This window comes from Symphalangus syndactylus, chromosome 19, assembly GCF_028878055.3.
Source record: "Symphalangus syndactylus isolate Jambi chromosome 19, NHGRI_mSymSyn1-v2.1_pri, whole genome shotgun sequence".
NCBI classification, from domain to species: Eukaryota; Metazoa; Chordata; class Mammalia; order Primates; family Hylobatidae; genus Symphalangus; species Symphalangus syndactylus.
In genome coordinates, this window is record NC_072434.2 from 78425001 (window position 1) to 78443015 (window position 18015).

General features: G+C 44.6%; 1 protein-coding gene across 1 annotated transcript in view; it reads left to right on the forward strand.

The window, feature by feature from the left end:
* Positions 1-18015, forward strand: part of SLC35F3 (solute carrier family 35 member F3) — a 410117-nt gene that overhangs the window by 47879 nt on the left and 344223 nt on the right. The window lies entirely within an intron of this gene.

An 18015-nucleotide genomic window follows, 5' to 3' on the forward strand; every position in this document is an offset into this window, starting at 1 on the left:
AATAATTGTGGGTCTGCACAGTTAGGTTAGAATGAGAGACCGGGAGACACTTTGTAAAGGTGTTGCAAGTGCCCTTCAAATCACATTCCAGAGGACGGTGATCTTTGTCAACTCTCTGTCATAACTTTGTTGGCACAGCCACCCTGTGGAGGAGATGGATGCACCATGCTGCCTTGGCTGATGCCATCTGTTTAGCAGGCAGCTGGCTCTTCAGGAAGAAGATTTAGGAGAAAAGTGGTCACCTGCACAGATACACGCACATCCATGAAGTGTCACAGGGTAGAATGTACAGAGAGAAAATCAGTGACTAAGGCTGGATCCTTTAGGAACAATGAGATTTATAGAATGGGAGGGGAAAAAAAGACCTGGGTAAGTCAAAGAGGCAGGAACAGTGTTGGAAGGTGCAGCATCAAAAAGGAAAATAAATGTGTAGACCATGTGAGCAACAGTAAGATGTGGCCCAGGCTGCATTTCTGAAAGGAGCACTTCCTGACAATCATGATAGGCAACAGGCCCATTTCATTTCTTCAGTGATGGGCTGCATCTGAACACAGGTCCAAAACTAGAGCCTCTGTTTTTTTTTTTTTTTTTTTGAGACAGAGTCTCACTCTGTCATCCAGGCTGGAGTGCAGTAGCACAATCTCGGCTCACTGTAACCTCTGCCTCCCGGGTTTAAGCTATTCTCTTGCCTCAGCCTCCCGAGTAGCTGGGACTACAGGCCTGTGCCACCACACCTGGGTAATTTTTTGTATTTTTAGTAGAGACGAGGTTTTGCCGTGTTAGCCAGGATGGTCTGTGTCTCCTGACCTCGTGATCCGCCCACCTTGCCCTCCCAAAGTGCTGGGATTAGAGGCGTGAGCCACCGCTGCCAGCCTAGAGCCTCTTTTAAAGAAAGACACTGAGCTTCTGACAAAATAAGGAATGCCAGAAAGGGGTGGGGTGGTGGTGGGAGGGTCCAAATGCCCTGCACCATGCAAGAGTTAGGCCAGGGAAAGAGAATACTAAGGAGGAGGTGTTACAAGGAGTCTCAGAAAACTAGAGTGCTTTCGTGGCTGGCTTCTCTTCCTTGTCACTCTAATGTGAAAGCTCTTCTGCAAGCAACTCAATCCTAAGCATCCTTTGTAGCTAAGGGTGACCACATGCAGTGGTTTTGGACAATGAAATATATACAGAATTACCTGGTATAGGAGTCCTTTTTTAGATAAAAGGGCAAGGCCTCCAGAAGAGAAAGGGCTTTGTCTTTTGCTCTTCCTCTTTCCCCCACTGCTGAGATTAGGACAGACCTGGTACAGTAGCCTTCTTGCAGCCTTGAGGATGAAAGCTCCCTGATAAGGATAGCAAACCAGGAAGGTAGAAGAAGGCTGGGTCTTTGCTGGCATCCATACCAGCCTGGGACAAGGAATCCCCAGTCGTCTTCATTTTTTTATTTTTTTTATTTTTTTCGAGACCGAGTCTTACTCTGTTGCTCAGCCTGGAGTGCAATGGCGTGGCTCACCGCAACCTCTGCTTCCTGGGTTCCAGCGATTCTCGTGCCTTGGCTTCCTGAGTAGCTGGGATTACAGGCGCACACCACCACACCCGGCTAATTTTTGTATTTTTAGTGGAGATGGGGTTTCACCATGTTGCCCAGGCTACTCTTGAACTCCTGAATTCAGGTGATCCACCTGCCTCAGCCTCCCTAAGTGCTGGGATTACAGGCGTGAGCCACCGCACCCGGCCAGTCTTCTTCTTATGTGAAAAAAATCAGCCTTACTGTTTCAGCCATTGTTGGCTGGCTTCCTGTTATTTGCAACGGAATTGATTCTTAACTGAGACAGCTATACACTTCTGAGTTGTAGGAAGAAAGATTTAAATTCCACCAAGAAGGTCTTTCTATTGATTAGAGTAGTTCAGCAATAAAATGGACTTCCTTTATCTTTTTCTCTGAAACTGCTCTTCCTCCCTGCAACCCCCGGCATATGCCCCAATTTGATGAATGTCCCCACCAGCTATCTGCTCATCTCGGCTAGGGACTAGTAGTCAACCTTGATTCGTCCTCCTACAACCTGCATATCTAATTGGTGGACACTTCGGTTGCTCCTATTTCTGTGACATTTTTGGGCTTGGGAACCAGAAGACATGTATGAGGATGATGTGTGTGAAGTGGGTGATATTATTTTCAGGTCGTCCTTCTGCCCCCGTCTTGCTGCTTTTGTTCAGGTTTTAAAACGTCTCTTGCTTGCATTACCACAGGACACTTGCAACTGGTCTCCTAGCCTCTGATCATTCTCATTGATACTCAGTAATCCTTCCGAAATGCAAATCTGTTCCTGTGACTTCTCTACTTAAAAATCCCACGAACTGTTTTTTTTCTTTCTTTTTTTTTTTTTTAGACGGAGTTTCGCTCTTGTCTCCCAGGATGGTCTTTGGTCAACTGTGTTTCCATTGCTGACCACAAGGGAGTCAGCAGAGGAGGTGTGGGTATCTTTTTTTTTTTTGAGTCAGAGTCTCGCTCTCTTACCCAGGCCGGAGTGCAATGGCGTAATCTTGGCTCACTGCAACTTCCGCCTCTTGGGTTCAAGCGATTCTCCTCCCTCAGTGTCTCGAGTAGCTGGCATTATAGGCATGCGCCACCACACCTGGCTAATTTTTGTATGTTTAGTAAAGACAGGGTTTCACCATGTTGGCCAGGCTAGTCTCAAACTCCTGACCTTAGGTGATCCTCCTGTCTCACCCTCCCAAAGTGCTGGGATTACAGGCATGAGCCACAGTGCCCAGCCCCGCAAACTATTAAGTTAGTTTAGAAGTTAAAAGTTGAGTGTGACTTCTCCTGTTGCTCTAGAATTGGTACCAGAGTTCATATTCTAAAGAAAGTCAGCAAATATTAGGGCCAGATCTTCCTGCACCCTCTTCATACACACACACACACACACACACACACACACACACACACACACACAACTAACCAAGTATTAGTAGGAGGCAAAGGAGCTGGCCCCACTATAGTCTCTCACCACTCTAGTTTATATAAGGTAAGGGCCAGGGTATGGCCATAAAACCATTTCTAGGTTCATTGCTGTTGCTGTGGTTGTGGGGGAAAGGCAATGTTTATGCTGAGACTTTTTCTCCCCTCTCCCTGGTTCTTTCTTCTTCCCCTATAGAAGAGTAGAGTGCACATCTGCATAGGTACTAGGCCTATCTGAGCAGGAAAAATAGTTGGAAAGAGAGGCAGAGCAGAGGGAAAGAGGGCAACGGGAGCAGCCTGCCAGCTGCCTTTTGAATGGCTGATGAATTATGCCTTTTCCATGGAAGGCAACTGGGCGTGAGACATTTCCATTACCCCTCCAAGGGGGCTGCCTGCCAGCAAGGGTACTGCAGCCTCAAGCAGCTGTGGATGAAACCTCGTGGGAGGTGGGAATGGCGGAGGCGGGTAAAGAACTGAAGCTGAACCCTAAACCCCTTTCCCATTAGTGGGGAAGCTTGCAAGGCCCCCCAGAAACCCACACAGGTGCCCCCACCTAGTGGTGGAATGCCAGAAAAAGGATGGGGTAGAGGCCAAATGGCAAGCCGTGACCATGCATCATGCAGGAGTTAGCACATGGAGGGCATCGGCCACTTCTGCTAGCCACAGGAGCTAACCAGGACTGGATCACAACTGCTCCCAGTTAAGTGAAGAAGCCTTTGCCAGTTTTATTTTTCCTGGTATCCTCTCTCTTACCCTGAAGGTCCAGGACCCTAAGAAAGACGAGTAGGAGAAGAATAAAAGCTCTCACCCCTATTCCAAGACCTGGTTCACAGTCTAGTTTCCGGAGTGGGAGGAGATTGTTTTATGTCAGATATGAAATTGGATTTTTGAACTGGACTGAAATGTACTACTTAAGGAGGCTGAATATAAAGGAAGGTGAACCATAACACAGGTAGGAGGAATGGCTGGAGGAAGCGATGCCACTCCATCTTCATTCTACTAACTGGTGCGCTACTCAGTTCATCAGGATATGGGCTCTGTCACCTTTCTAGCCTCATTTATTCTACTCCTTTCAGGATTCCCTGTATTCTAGCCTTACTAAATTTTGTGATGTTTTCTGAATGTTTCAGTTGGCTCTAGCTCCATTATTACATCAAAACTTAGTGGCATAAATACAATAACTGGCTGTGCATGGTGGCTCGTGCCTGTAATCCCAGCACTTTGGGAGGCCGAGGCAGGTGGATCACCTGAAGTCAGGAGTTCGAGACCAGCCTGGCCAACATAGTGAAAGCTCGTCTCTAATTAAAGTACAAAAACTAGTTAGACATGGTGGTGGGTGCCTGTAATCCCAGCTACTTGGGAGGCTGAGGCAGGAGAATCGCTTGAACCCAAGAGGTGGAGGTTGCATTGAGCCAAGACCACGTGATTGCACTCCACCTGGGGCAATAAAAGTGAAACTCCATCTCAAAAAAAAAAAAATACAATAATCATTTGATTATTGCTTGTGGTTTTATGAGATGGCTGGGCTCAGCTGGGCAGCTCTTCTGCTGGTAGTTCTTGAGGCCTTTTATATGTTTGTGGTCAAGTGGGTCTAGGGCTCAACCTTGTTGAGGCTCAACTAGGACTTGATGACTAGACCACTTTTCCAAATGTTAGGACTTTTCACTCCATGCGGCCCTTTGTGTAGCTTCTCCATGTGCTTTCTTCACCATTCCAAAGGAAGGACAGAGAACTTCCAGTCCTCTTAGAGACGAGGCAGGAAATGGACATAATGTCACCACTGCTGCCTTCACCACAGTGAGGACTCTCTTCTATTTTATGTTTCTAATTTTTTTATTATGATGACTTGAACTACCTGCCCCTTAAGCCTTCTCTGAATAGCACTTATCAACTCAAGATAGGTCTGATCACTCTCTTCTGTGTGCCCTGAACATAGGTTTTGGTTTAGTTGCCACTTTTTCCCCAGCTAGACTAGAACCTAACAAATGGTCATGCCTTTCTCACTCTTTTTCCTTAGGGCTAGCAAGAGATATTGCTGGACACATAGTAGGCAAGTAGTAAGCATTTACTGAATCAATTAATGGATGAATGAACTTATTTATACCTATGAGGTCTATTCCAGCTGAGGTGATCACCATAAGAATTTTTGTAGAACACACTCCAGCAGGTTCAACCAAGTGATATCTGATATCTTTTCCAACTAAGAAATTTTATGAATCTTGGTTCAGAGAGGGGAGAGCTTTGAGGCAAGAGTGGGAGGATGTGTTGTGAGAGATAATGCATGAGGAAGTATTTTTAAAATTACAAAACGTAAGAGCAAGTATTATTAGTCTGTCAATTTCAAGATCCCAGTGGATAGCTATACCACAGGACTTAAATCCAAGATTACCTTGTGATGTTTGGAGAGGAGAGAGTTAAAGATTGGTTCCAAGTTACATAATATAAAATAAGAAAAAGACAAACAAGTTCTTTTGACCTCACTTAAGTTTTACTTGACCTTTGAATACAAAATAAACGCATGAGCAGCTGCCCCAAATGTTACCCTTTTTTCCATGATAGAAAATAGAAAAACATTTCCAACAATTGTTTATATTATGTTTTTCTTTTGGAACTGTGTGTATGATCAGGTGCCTCAGAAAACACCAAAGATAATGAAAAAGCCCTTGTTTCCTGAAGGAGAAAGGTTAAGGGTCCATTTCCCTTTCATCGCTAGAGGCCATTGTAAAGTAATACATATTTAAATTATGTAAGAAATTATGGAATAATTTCTAATGACCTTTGTGTGTCTGAGTAACTCTAAAACTTAGTCTCTTTTTCCTAATCACCGAATTTATTCTCACGTGTAAAGTAGTGTACAGTAGTCATGCATCAAAGTTACTTATCACTGATTTAGGTGTTTTTTTTTTTTTTAAAGGAGGCAGCTTAGTCTTATCTGCAGTTCCAGCAATGAATAATCTGACAGCCAGATATTTCAAAATACTTAACGACTTTTTGCCCTTAACTGCGGCTGTTACAGAAAAGAAAAAAGCAGTAAGTACACATAATGGAAATCTCTCCCCAATGGCCTTTTCATTTCCTCCAAGCCCAGGGGAAAAACATTTCACAGGGAGCAGGCATAGGGAGGGTTGGCAGCAAACAATATTAAAAGAGGTATGAAAGATATAATTTTTTTCAGTAACAGTAGGTCACACCAGGAAACTAATGGAATTCTGTGGTTTGATCCTTGTGAGTACTGTGAATGTCAGTCAGGTTTTAAGACTAAATGGGTAGAAATAACTAAAAGCTTTACAAGTTTCATGGAACAATAGGACATGTATTGCTGAAGAAGACCTCAGCCATGGATCTTTCTTATCTTCTAAGTTTCAGCTGGACCCAACGAGGTTAAGTGCCTTGGCCAGGATTTCTTGGTTGGTGGCAGAGTGGGGATTAGATCCATGCTTCTCAACCTGGGACTGTACCTTGAAATCACTTTGGAGTCTCAGAAATCTCAATGTCTGGATCCACCCCCAGATATCCTGACTGTAATCGGTCAGGTGTGACCTGGACATTGAGACCTGGAGTGCCCAACTTCTCTTTCAGGATGCTTTCCACATCCTCACGCACCTTGTGTAGTGTTTTGTTGGGGACAGGACCTAGACATACTTGCCACAGTGTGTTTCCTCTTCAGCGCATGTGCCTTTCTATCTTCCTGCCTCCTGCAGACTCATCTCTGAAGCGAGGAACTGAGCAAGATTGTTGAAATCTAGATCCCAACCTGTCTGTCTAGGTGTGGGTTCCATTCTCATATAAACTGCATGTTTCTGTCTTTGCACAATGTGCTGATTCGTGTGCAGAGCTCTGCTGTTAACGTGCCATCCGTTCTTCCTTCACCTAAATGAGCAGCTGTACCCTCATTTCTGTCTTCCTGGGGAAGCAAGTCCCTCGTTTCCCCTCACCTATCACTTTGCCAGGAGAAGACAGAGTGAGGAAGCTCCTCACTGGCCTTCAGGTGAGGAAATTAAACATGTCTTTTTCTCCCTTATCCTCCAATACAAGGGTCCACTTTTCTCCCCAAGCAGGTAACCCCGTGTCACTTTAAAACACAGAATTTAGAGTTGGAAAGGACCTTCAAGATCATCTGGCTCTATGTCTCACTGGGCAGACATCCTTTCTCTGTTCGCCTTGCAGATGGCTCTCTGGCTTTGACTTGGATGCCCACTGTGAAAGGAGCTCATTTTGTCCCATCCCAGCCCATGCAGCTGTTGAGTAATGCTAGTTATTAGCATGACTTTTTAAGTTAGATCATTTCTCATATTCCCCTGGCAGATTTCCCAATTATAAATGCCACCACTGGGTCCTAGTCAACTCTGTTTCATCACAGAAGATGGGTTTAGGAGAATGGCCAGAATGGAGCCCCACTGCTAGCATTCCCCCTTGGAAGGACCAGTGAATGGGGCATGTCTGAAATGGGGTACCTAACAAGCTGTAAGTTCTTTCGACCTTGACCTTGCGTAACTCATTTTCTCCATCAGCTGAGAGCATCAGCTGCATTCTGTGCAAGGGCAGGTTATTAGAGTTAGCCTGTGTCTCTCGGTGGCTCCACACACCTGCACCACCATGCCAAGGTCCTAGCCCTGACCAAAATAACCTCATGGAGATGAGTGCATGCTTCCCCAGGAGGGTGCTATGTCTTGCTAGTGGTGCAGTTCCTCACACTGCCTATAAATCCCTGAGCTCCCCAGAAGGTTGTTTGTGAGAGAAGGATGTTGGATCAAAAACTTCTTCAAAAAGCACCAAAATATTTGCAGTGGTGCCTGATTTTGCCTTAGCGATGGATGAAACTCCAGAAAGAACATAGATATAACCTACGGGTATCCGCTGAATGCTGAACAAGTGGGGATTTTGAAAAAACTTGTGAAGGCACTCTCTGTGCCTTGCTACCCAGTGTGCAGTGGGCAGACTGGCAGCTTGTTAATCACCTGGGGGCTTGTTAGAAAGGCAAGGTCTTGGGCCCCACCCGGAACTACTGAGAAGAGCTGCTTGAGAGATCTTTCAGAACACTTGCCTTTCTACCTCTCAAATCCCAATGGACGTGTCCTCATTTCAGCTTTCTTTCTCTCTCTCTCTTTTTTGTTTTTTTCTTGAGACGAAGTCTCGCTTTGTCCTCCAGGCTGGAGGGCTATGGCGTGATCTCGGCTCACTGCAAGCTCCGCCTCCCGGGTTCCAGCGACTCTCCCACCTCAGCCTCCCAGGTAGCTGGGATTATAGGCGCACACCACCACACTTGGCTAACTTTTGTGTTTTTAGTAGAGATGGGGTTTCACCATGTTGGCCAGGCTAGTCTTGAACTCCTGGCCTCAGAAGATCCACCTGCTTTGGCCTCCCAAAGTGCTAGGATTATAGGCATGAGCCACAGCTCTTGGCCTCTCATTTCAGCTTTTTTAGAGATATACTGTCAGGTCATAGCTCTCTAGCTCATTATAATAATGGAAAATAGGTGCATTTCATGAAAATTAGGTGCGTTTTAACTGGATGAGACAGCATCTTAACCCAGAACAGTGGGCAATGTGGCAATGAAGTGAGTGGTAATTGGGACAGAAGAACTTCTGGCATGTTTAATCCAAAGGCATAGGGATGAAGCTGCAAGATCATGGGGGGATCATTCTTGAATTCTCATGGGGTCATTGATTTGTTCATTCATTCATTCATTTGTTCTAAGTAGATATGATCATTGTAGCAACTTGACTAAATACAGAAGTGTATACATCAAAAATTAAAACCATACATATTTCCACCACACCAAAAACTGTCGTTAACATTTTGTTTTGGTGCATATGCTTACAGATATTTTTCTATTAAAGACCTACCATTTATATAATATGGGTTTATATGTTTGCTTAACTTTGACATAATATTATGAGCAGTTTCTATTTATCTGTATTCTTCAAGAATGTGATCTGATTTTAAATAGTTGCAATGTATATACTTATCAAACTATGCTTGTCCAAGTTCTTATTGCTGGAAGTTTAGTGTGTTTTATTTACAGTTCATCTTCATTATAAGTAGCATTGAGATAAGCATCAGTGTCCATGAATCTCTGTGCACACATTTAACATTTATTGAATTCCAGTGTGCCTTACACTAATTGCCAGGCATGCAAAATTAAGTCCAGTGGAATCTTGCTCTTTGTGAGGGGCTTATGTGCAGAGTTCGTAATAAAATGAATCAAGGTCTTTGGTAATGTCTACAGAAAGTTAAAGTCATTGTGTTCGTATTTTTATCCCGTGCATTTTTCTCCTTTGTTTTGTACCTTGAGGAGTTGCTTCATTCAACGTTTCACAGGTGACACACTTCTTAATTACTAAAGGAGACGGTACTGATTATAATTCCTAATTGAGGATATAGTGTTTAACATCTCAGGCAGAATCTAAACATGACATTTTCAAGATATTCTCAAAACCTCTACAGTGCATTCCTTTTCATACTTGAGTCTTGTGACTAGGATGGGACTATAATGAGAATATTGCATCTTTGGGCATGGCAGTGATGAATTAATACTCACACTGTGCACGGACCTCGTAATGAAGAAAGCCGTGGCTTGCATAGCAAAATGGCTTAGCATTTTGGAGGAGCAACAGTGAATTTTGTGCATAGCTGCAATCTCTTTCAACCATGATGGGGATGTGTCCCAGACCCTCAGCTGCAGAGCCCTGCTGGAGTACAGAGACAAGCATTAGCCCTGTGACTCATTCCAGCCCTCAGTAGCTATCTTTTCTTTTGCTCTTGCAGCCTTTCACTGGTAGCATTGAGGCTTGTTTTGTACATCTTAAGTGATAGGTCACTGTCAATGTTGGGGGTGGGTACTTCTGCCTTTCACATATCTGAATCCCATTTCTCCAGTCTATTTCTCCCCATTGTGGAGAGGCTTTGGGGCAGGTCATAGCTTTCTTTTTTCTTTCTTTCTTTTTTTTTTTTTTTTTTTTTTGAGATGGAGTCTCGCTCTGTCGCCCAGACCAGAGTGCAGTGGTGCAATCTTGGCTCACTGCAAGCTCCACCTCCCAGCTTCATGCCATTCTTCTACCTCAGCCTCCCAAGTAGCTGGTACTACAGGCGCCCGCCACCACGCCCAGTTAATTTTTTTGTATTTTTAGTAGAGATGGGGTTTCACCATGTTAGCCAGGATAGTCTCGATCTCCTGATCTCATGATCTGCCCACCTTGGCCTCCCAAAGTGCTGGGATTACAGGCGTGAGCCACCATGCCCAGCCAGGGCAGGTCATAGCTTTCTTTAGTGTTTGGGGCAGGTCAGTTCCATAAGAGGCAGGTGCCAGGGGTGAGGGCAGAGTTCCACAGGCAAACACAGAAGCCTGCATGCTCTTCAGCCTCTCAGATGCGGGGGAGGTGAAGGTCATGTTTCATCTTACACTGCTGACTAATCTAGAGCAGTGTCAGAGCATCTCATTGCACAGCCATAAGGGGGTCATTCACTATCACCCAATTATTGCCCCACATTTGCACCTATATTTGGCTCTCCTTCTCAGCTGGAGTCACTCTGGGTTCTGGAGCCTAGTTTTTTTCTGGGATCAGGTTGGCTGATGCACCTGGGGGGCCCATACCCCAGATCTCAGCTTCTCCATAGCAGGTCGAAAGACTTATCATCATTTCTAAAGAGTTTAGCAGAAACTCAAGTTACTCCCTGTATAAACCTGGGAGTTCAAACTTTTCAAAGTGCCTCTGGAAGGTCCTTGTCATTGGGACCTCCTAATACTCTGAGGAGTTGCCCCACTTCATATCGGGCAGGCCAGGGCTCCAGCCTGTGAGCTCAGTGACTTGCTTTGGGCCCACACTTGCACCACTCTGAATTCTTCCCAGGTGTGGAAGAGTGAAAATCCTGATTCTGAGCTCACAAAGGAGTAGACTGCTAGTTAGTGCCAAGAGGGGTAGATGTGAGGTGTGCTCAAAATGTACACAGCCATACATAGAATCTGCCACCCGCAGTCTCTTCTGAAGTGGCCTGGCACTGAATGAAGGTTTCAGAGTGCACCTTCAGCTCCACTCTGCTTATTCCTTCACCTACAGATACTCAACTGGAGCTTTCCCAATGCCAGGCACCTTCACAGCATGGAGGACCTCACCATGAGGGAGGCAGATGTGGTGTTTATAGAGAAATGAGATCAACAAACAAGAAGTTAAATATGGAGCAAGATGGCTTCAAGAATCCAGTACATGCTGTAAAGGAGGTGAATCAGGGTGTTAAGACTGTTCATGTGTCCAGCAAAGGCATGCGAGGAGCCAACATTCAAGCTAAGAGCTAAACAATGGGAGAAGTCAGTTGTTAGCGGATGAGTTACAGACAGAGGGACAAAGGAGTGACAGCAGAGAGCTGTGCAACAGAGAGAAATGCAATGCAATATGAGTTCTGATGGTAGCACCTACGCCACGCTGATGAGTTCCTTTGAGGGCTGCCCCATCCTGGGTGTTATCATTGTCTGCCTGGCCATTTCTCCACTTGAGAACATGTTGCCAACTGCTGTGATTGAGAATTCAGGGGACCACACTAACATCAGAGGAAACTAGTGCACACTAGCCTCTTGCAGAAAGTGAAAGGAAATTGATCTACCACCAAGATTCTTACCAGTAATGTTTTTCCCAATCCCTGACCATGGCCAGTGTCATGAAGTTGTCATTGCAATTGGACTCAGAACATTAGGGGCCTGGAGAAAGAAATACAGGATTAGGTCTTCTAAGCCTTTGTTTATACCCTGGGTCCTTTTAAAATTCCTATTTCAGACTGTGGGCCTGTGGTCCTTCCTAAAATGTACAACTAAAGCAATTCTCTAAGGGTTGAAGTTTTTCTAGAGGGACATTAAATGGTTGTTCTTCAAAAATTTGACTAAAAGAAGGAAGGGACCAAAGATATACACATATTCTTTGGTACCATTACTTGCACTTAGAATCTGCATGAAAATATTTAAATAGCTACCCCAGGCTTACAGCTTGTGGGCTGAGCTTTTTATCGCTATGTCCTGGTGCTTACCTCTTTGTCTAATTCCTTCCCCTTGAGTATGGGCAGGGCCTGTGATTGCTTTTAACCAATAGAATATGGCAAAAAGGATGGGCCATTGTTCCCATGGTTCTATTATATAAGGTTTTGTTTTGGTAGCCAACATGAGAGACTCTCCTTGCTGGCTGGATGAAGTAAGCAGGCATTTTGAGGAAGCCATGTGGCATGGGTTAACAGGCAGCCTCTAGGAGCTGAGGACAGCCTCCCAACAGTCAGAAAGAAGCCAAGGGCCTCATTCTCACAACCTCAAAGAAATAAATGCTGCCAATAACTGGAGTGAGCTTGGAAGTGGATTCTTCCCCAGTCCAGCCTCCAGATGAGAACACAGCCTGGTCAATACCTTGATTATAGCTCTGTAAGACCCTGAGCAGAGGACCCAGTGAAGTTGTGCCCAGATTCCTAACACCTCAAAACTGTGAAATAATTAATGTGTGCTGTCGTAAACCTCTATGTAGGGGTAATTTGTTATGTCGCATAGCAAACTAATACATTTATGAGTCTATTTAACCCGGGATTGATAAAAGCAGTGGCTTTGGCTAGGTTGGATATTTTAATGGGCAGCAGTTCTCTAAGAGACTTATGGGTCTGTGAGGTGAAATCTCCATGGTCTGGGTCTTGGCTGTGGGCAGGAGAGATGACCCAGAGTCAAGATAGAGAGTGGCCAAGACCAGCCCTTAGGCCAAACCCCAGCCTGCCTCCACCCACAAGAGGGAAATGGTCTTCCAGTAAGTTATTTATAAGTAACAGAGGCTGTTAGCAGCCAGCAGAAAAAGCTTACATTTGGGAAGAAAAAATACCAAGATAGCAAAAGTGAAGAAAAGACTAGTGGTAAATAAAAAAAAGACAAGAAGTGGTAGGAAAGATTTTCAATAAGAGATGACGGGTCTGGGCTAATATGAATGGGGTTACCCTAATCAGACCTAATCAGGACAGGGATACCCTAATCAGACAATCTCAATGGGAATACTTAAATCAGACCTAATCTGGATGGGGACACCCCCAGTGAGGCCCCATCTGGATGAGTACACCCCAATCAGACCCAGTCTGGACAGGAACACCCCAATCAGACCCGACCTGGATGCGAATGGCCAATCAGATTTCATCTGGTAGGGGACACCCTAATCAGACCTAATCTGGATGGGGAAAGCCCAATCAGAACTAATCTGGATGGGAGATACCCACCAACTCCTGCTCCCTAGCCAGCTAAATTGCCCACTCCAGAATTTATAGAGATCCTATTAAAAAATAATAAAATTAGAGAAGCAACCTCTGGCACTTACGGAAGAAAACAAGAACTCGTTCATTTAAAGAACAGCTTCAGAATTTTCTAAATCATAGAAAACCTTCCTTCTCTCACAAGCTAATTCTGCAAAGGGTCAAATACAGATTTATGGGGGTGGTTCTAGGAGTTTGATTGAAAAATAAAGGAAATTCATGACTGTGCTTCAGTTCCTTAATTTTCTTTGGAGACAAAGCATCAGTGCTGGCCCTGAATGAACAAGTATAAACAACTTCCAACTCTGTGTGAGATATTACTGGTATGGTCTTTTTCTGCATCAAAAGGTCCTTTGCATCTGTGGAACTTCTACAGGGTCATGAGTCACTTTCTACCTGTACTTTTCGAGTAGAGTTGCCAGACTGAGCAAATAGAAATACAGGGCACTAAATTATATTTTAATTTCAGATCAACAAAAAATAATTTCACAGTATAATTCTGTGTCAAATATTGCTTGGGACATACTTATTCTAAAACCAAAATTCATTGTTGATCTGAAATTCACATTTTATTGGGCACGCTGTGTTTTTATCTGCAATCCTATCATAGAGGCATTTCAATGAAAAATGCAAGCCCCCACCCCAGACATGTGTTTGAAGTTTTCTTTTAGGAACATCATTCTACTATAGGAGCTTTAAAAAAGAAAAGCCGAGATTATTAGTAAGGATTCTAGGCATCTATATGTAGTTTTAACTTTACCTTATTAGATAAGAATTAATTTTTAGCTAGATTATCTGACTGATGAACTATGATGAATATAAACAATTGAGGATCTCATAGTACCTTTTCTTCAGTATTTTATATAAGAAGGAAATGTAAAATTTGACTTTGAATGTCAGTATCTGCATTGCTACCTTCTATTTAACATGGTAACCGTGTTTTACTGATTATGATAAACAGTTAGTCCATTATCATTTTATGAGTTGAGACCAATGTGGAACCCAGTAAGAAGAAATATTCCTCCAGAAACTACATGCAGGATGACTTCGCATTTAAATAATCTTTTAAAAGTAGATTTAATTTAATCTGAGAAACAACAGCCCCATGTCTAAATAAAATTTTCCACTCCGGAGTATAGAAAGGCAAGTATTCATTCTGAGGCCTAAGACAGGTTTAATTGCTATTGAAAACAAAAACTAAGTTATTTAGTGTTTTCATTATAAATCTTGGTTTTTGACTTAAAAAGGAGAAACAAAAAAAACAACCCATGGCTCCAAACTGAAAGTGCAATTTTACCACTGAATGGAAAGTTTGAGGAATATGCGGTGTATTGTTTCCCCAGGACTGCCATAAACCAAGTACCACAAACTAGATGGCTGAAAATAATAAACCGTGTTGTCTCATATATTTGGAGGCTAGAAGTCCCTGATGGAGGGATCTGCACGGTGGGTTCCTTCTAAGAGCTGTGAGGGAAAATCTGTTCCATGCCTCTCTCCCTCTCTCCTAGTTTCTGGGGGTTGCCAGCAGTCAATGGCATTTCTTAGCTTGCGGATCCATCACTCCAATCTCTGCCTCCATCTTCATATCTCCATATCTTGTATTTTTAGTAAACATGGGGTTTCACCATCTTGGCCAGGCTGGTCTTGAACTCCTTACCTCAAGTGATCCACCCATCTCGTCCTCCCAAAGTGCTGGTATTATAGGCATGAGCCACTGCACCCAGCCAATAGGTAGTTTTTCAACCCTCATCCCCCGCCCACTCTCCCTCTTCTAGTAATCCCTAATTTCTATTATTCCCATCTTTATGATCATGTGTACTTAATGTTTACCTCCCACTTATAAGTGGGAACATGCAGTATTTGGTTTTCTGTTCCTGCCATAATTTGCTTAGGTTACTGGCCTCTAGCTGCATCCGTGTTGTTGCAAAGGACAGGATTTCAAAGACCCCATTTCTAAAGAAGATCCCATTATGAGGTACTAGGAGTTACAATTTTGACATATTTTTTGGGGGACACAATTCAACGCATAACATAGAGTATGCACATTGCAGCCAAGCAAAATTTACAAAATGTTGCCTAATTTTTCCTCCTTTTTTGCAATTCTCATCTTCAGTTTTCAGACGTCTGAAGGCTCCTCCATGCCAGTTTTGATCTGTTTCTCCTGGGATGTTTCCCCTTCCACGAAGACCAGAGGATCTAAAGGGGCTATAGGAATGGCTGGTTTTCAATGGGCAGAGAGTTCCCTGCAGTGGCCGCATGTGCGCTCATCATGGGCACTGTCAGTGGAAAGCTGACATGGTGTGATCATCAGGAGGTGCAGCTCTGGGGGCTGCCGTCTGCGGTGCCTCCTCATCTTAGCGCCTCCCATCCTTTGCCCTTCCTCTTTCCATTCTTCTCTTTGGTGCCTTTCCTGCCTTAGTGTGGCCACCTCCTGTCTTTTCTCCTGGTGTTCCTGGACCTCTGTTGGGCAGTGAGAGGAAGATTAGCTGTTTGAAATCTCTCTGTTAGCTCCCCTGCTTCTTCAAAGAAAAACTGTCACATAAAAGTCACAAGTAATTAAGTCTGGAATGTAGACTGCAGCACAGGGCATTGGGCCTAGTGTGGGAAGGCATGGCTCTTTTGAATGATGCTTAGAAAGACCTGAAATAGTAATCATATGAAAAGATAAGTCTCTGTTTTTCTCTCACTTCACGTGAGTTCCATAACTATGCAAGCCAAGGCTAGTAGGGTGGTACCGTGAGGTCCTGTGAGATGCAGGCCCCTCTTATCTGTCTGCTCCACCATCGAGGATCCTGGCTTCTGAGATCTGGTCATCACACCTTCCCTCCAGGCAGGAGAAATGGCTGGGGAAGGGAGAAGGATTCTCTCTCCTCTCTGAGTAGGGCTCCCTTCCAGAGCTTCCCGGGAGCCCTGACCAGTGACTTCTGCTCCTGCCTCATTGGATGCCCTCTGTCTAAGGGAGGCTTGGAAAAATACTTCCAGTGGGACAGTTTGCTACCTCTTAGCAATGCAAGGGTCCTGTTTGAAAATAAAAGGAGGAAAGGATATGATGGGCAAGCACTGGTGGCCTCTGCCACAGCCTGACCCAGCCTTATGGTGACACCTGGGACTGGTGCACCACTAATTGTGTCTCCTCCTGTCTGCTGGATGGGCATCAGAGTTAGCACCCAGCCACCTTCTGGGGGTCTTGGGAAAGGGAACAGTGATGGGAATGCTCAGTGAGTTCTTCAGAAGAAGCCACCCCCTTCAAGGGTCTGTGATCCAAACAACAGCAAGACCCGCAGCCTGAGGATGGATCAGACCTCGAGTCTCGCCTGTGCCTGATGCAGATGATATTACATGAGATTTTGGACTTAGAGTTGATGCCAGACCGGGTTAAGATTTGGGGGCTTTTGAATGAGGTGAATGTATTTTTCATGAGGAAAAGGACATGAATTTAAGGGGACAGAGGGTGGAGTTTGATGGGCTGAATTGTGTCCCACCTCCCAAATTCACTTGCTGAAGTCCTAACCCCTAGTATCTCCAAACACCACTATATTTGAAGACAGGGCCTTTAAAGAGGCAATTAAATTAAAATGAGGTCATTAGGGTGGGCCCCAGTTCAATAGGCCTGGTGTCATAAGAAGAGAAAATTTAGGGACAGAGACATCAAGGGAAGACCATGTGAAGACACAGACAGAAGACGGCCATCTACAGGCTAAAGAGAGAGGCCTCAGAAGAGACCAATGCTGCAGACACCTGGATCCCAGACTTCCAGCCTCCAGCACTGTGACAGCATAAATTTCTATTGCTTAAGCGACTCTTTATGTAGTTCTTTGTTATGGCAGTCCTAGCAAGCTAATAAGGATTTTAGACTGTGTTCAATTCCTAAACTTGCAGGATACTCTTTAGCTGGGCTTATTCAATGGCACTGAATGAGAAGAATTGTTTTGTTTTTATCTTTATGTATGTGGCTAGCCTCTTCACTCATGTCTAGTCCCTGACACAGAGGCAGAGTGTCGAAAGCCAGGTCAGTCCCTTCTGATCACAGGCACCATGAACCAATGTGCAGAATTTGCTTCTGAATCTGAATGGCATTGATATACATCTGACTGGGATGCACACATACCTTCTCCTCCAATTTCAGAGTCGTCAGCCAAGTAGAGGGAGCACTGGCTGCCCAGAAGGGAGAGGCCCCCTTCCAGACCCACTTCATCACAGTTCCCTCCGACTAAAACCGAACCTCATTACGAAGGAGAAGAACCACTTCTGAGAGCTGTTGGTAAATAAAATTTTAATGTAGTGTCTGGTGACGGCAAGGAAAGAGAGGAGAAAAAAACTGCTCTTCAGGTCAAATCCCATGAAAATAAGGACAGTTATCAAAAGATACCCAACCGGGCGCGGTGGCTCACGCCTGTAATCCCAGCACTTTGGGAGGCCGAGATGGGTGGATCACAAAGTCAGGAGTTCAAGACCAGCGTGGCCAACATGGTGAAACCCCGTCTTTACTAAGAATATAAAAATTAGCCGGCATGGTGGTGGTAGCCTGTAATCCAAGCTACTTGGGAGGCTGAGGGAGAGAATTGCTTGAACCCGGGAGGCGGAGATTGCAGTGAGCCGAGATCACGCCACTGTACTCCAGCCTGGGTGACAGAGTGAGACTCCGACTCAAAAAAAAGAAAGAAAGAAGGATACCCAGGCCTCCTCTGCTGACTCCCTTGTGGTCAGCAACGGGACCGTGGTTGACCAAAGACCAGTCCTCATTAGCTGGGCATCAGCTGCATGAGGGGGAGGCTGAGGCACATACTGGAAAGGATTGACCATTCACTTACACC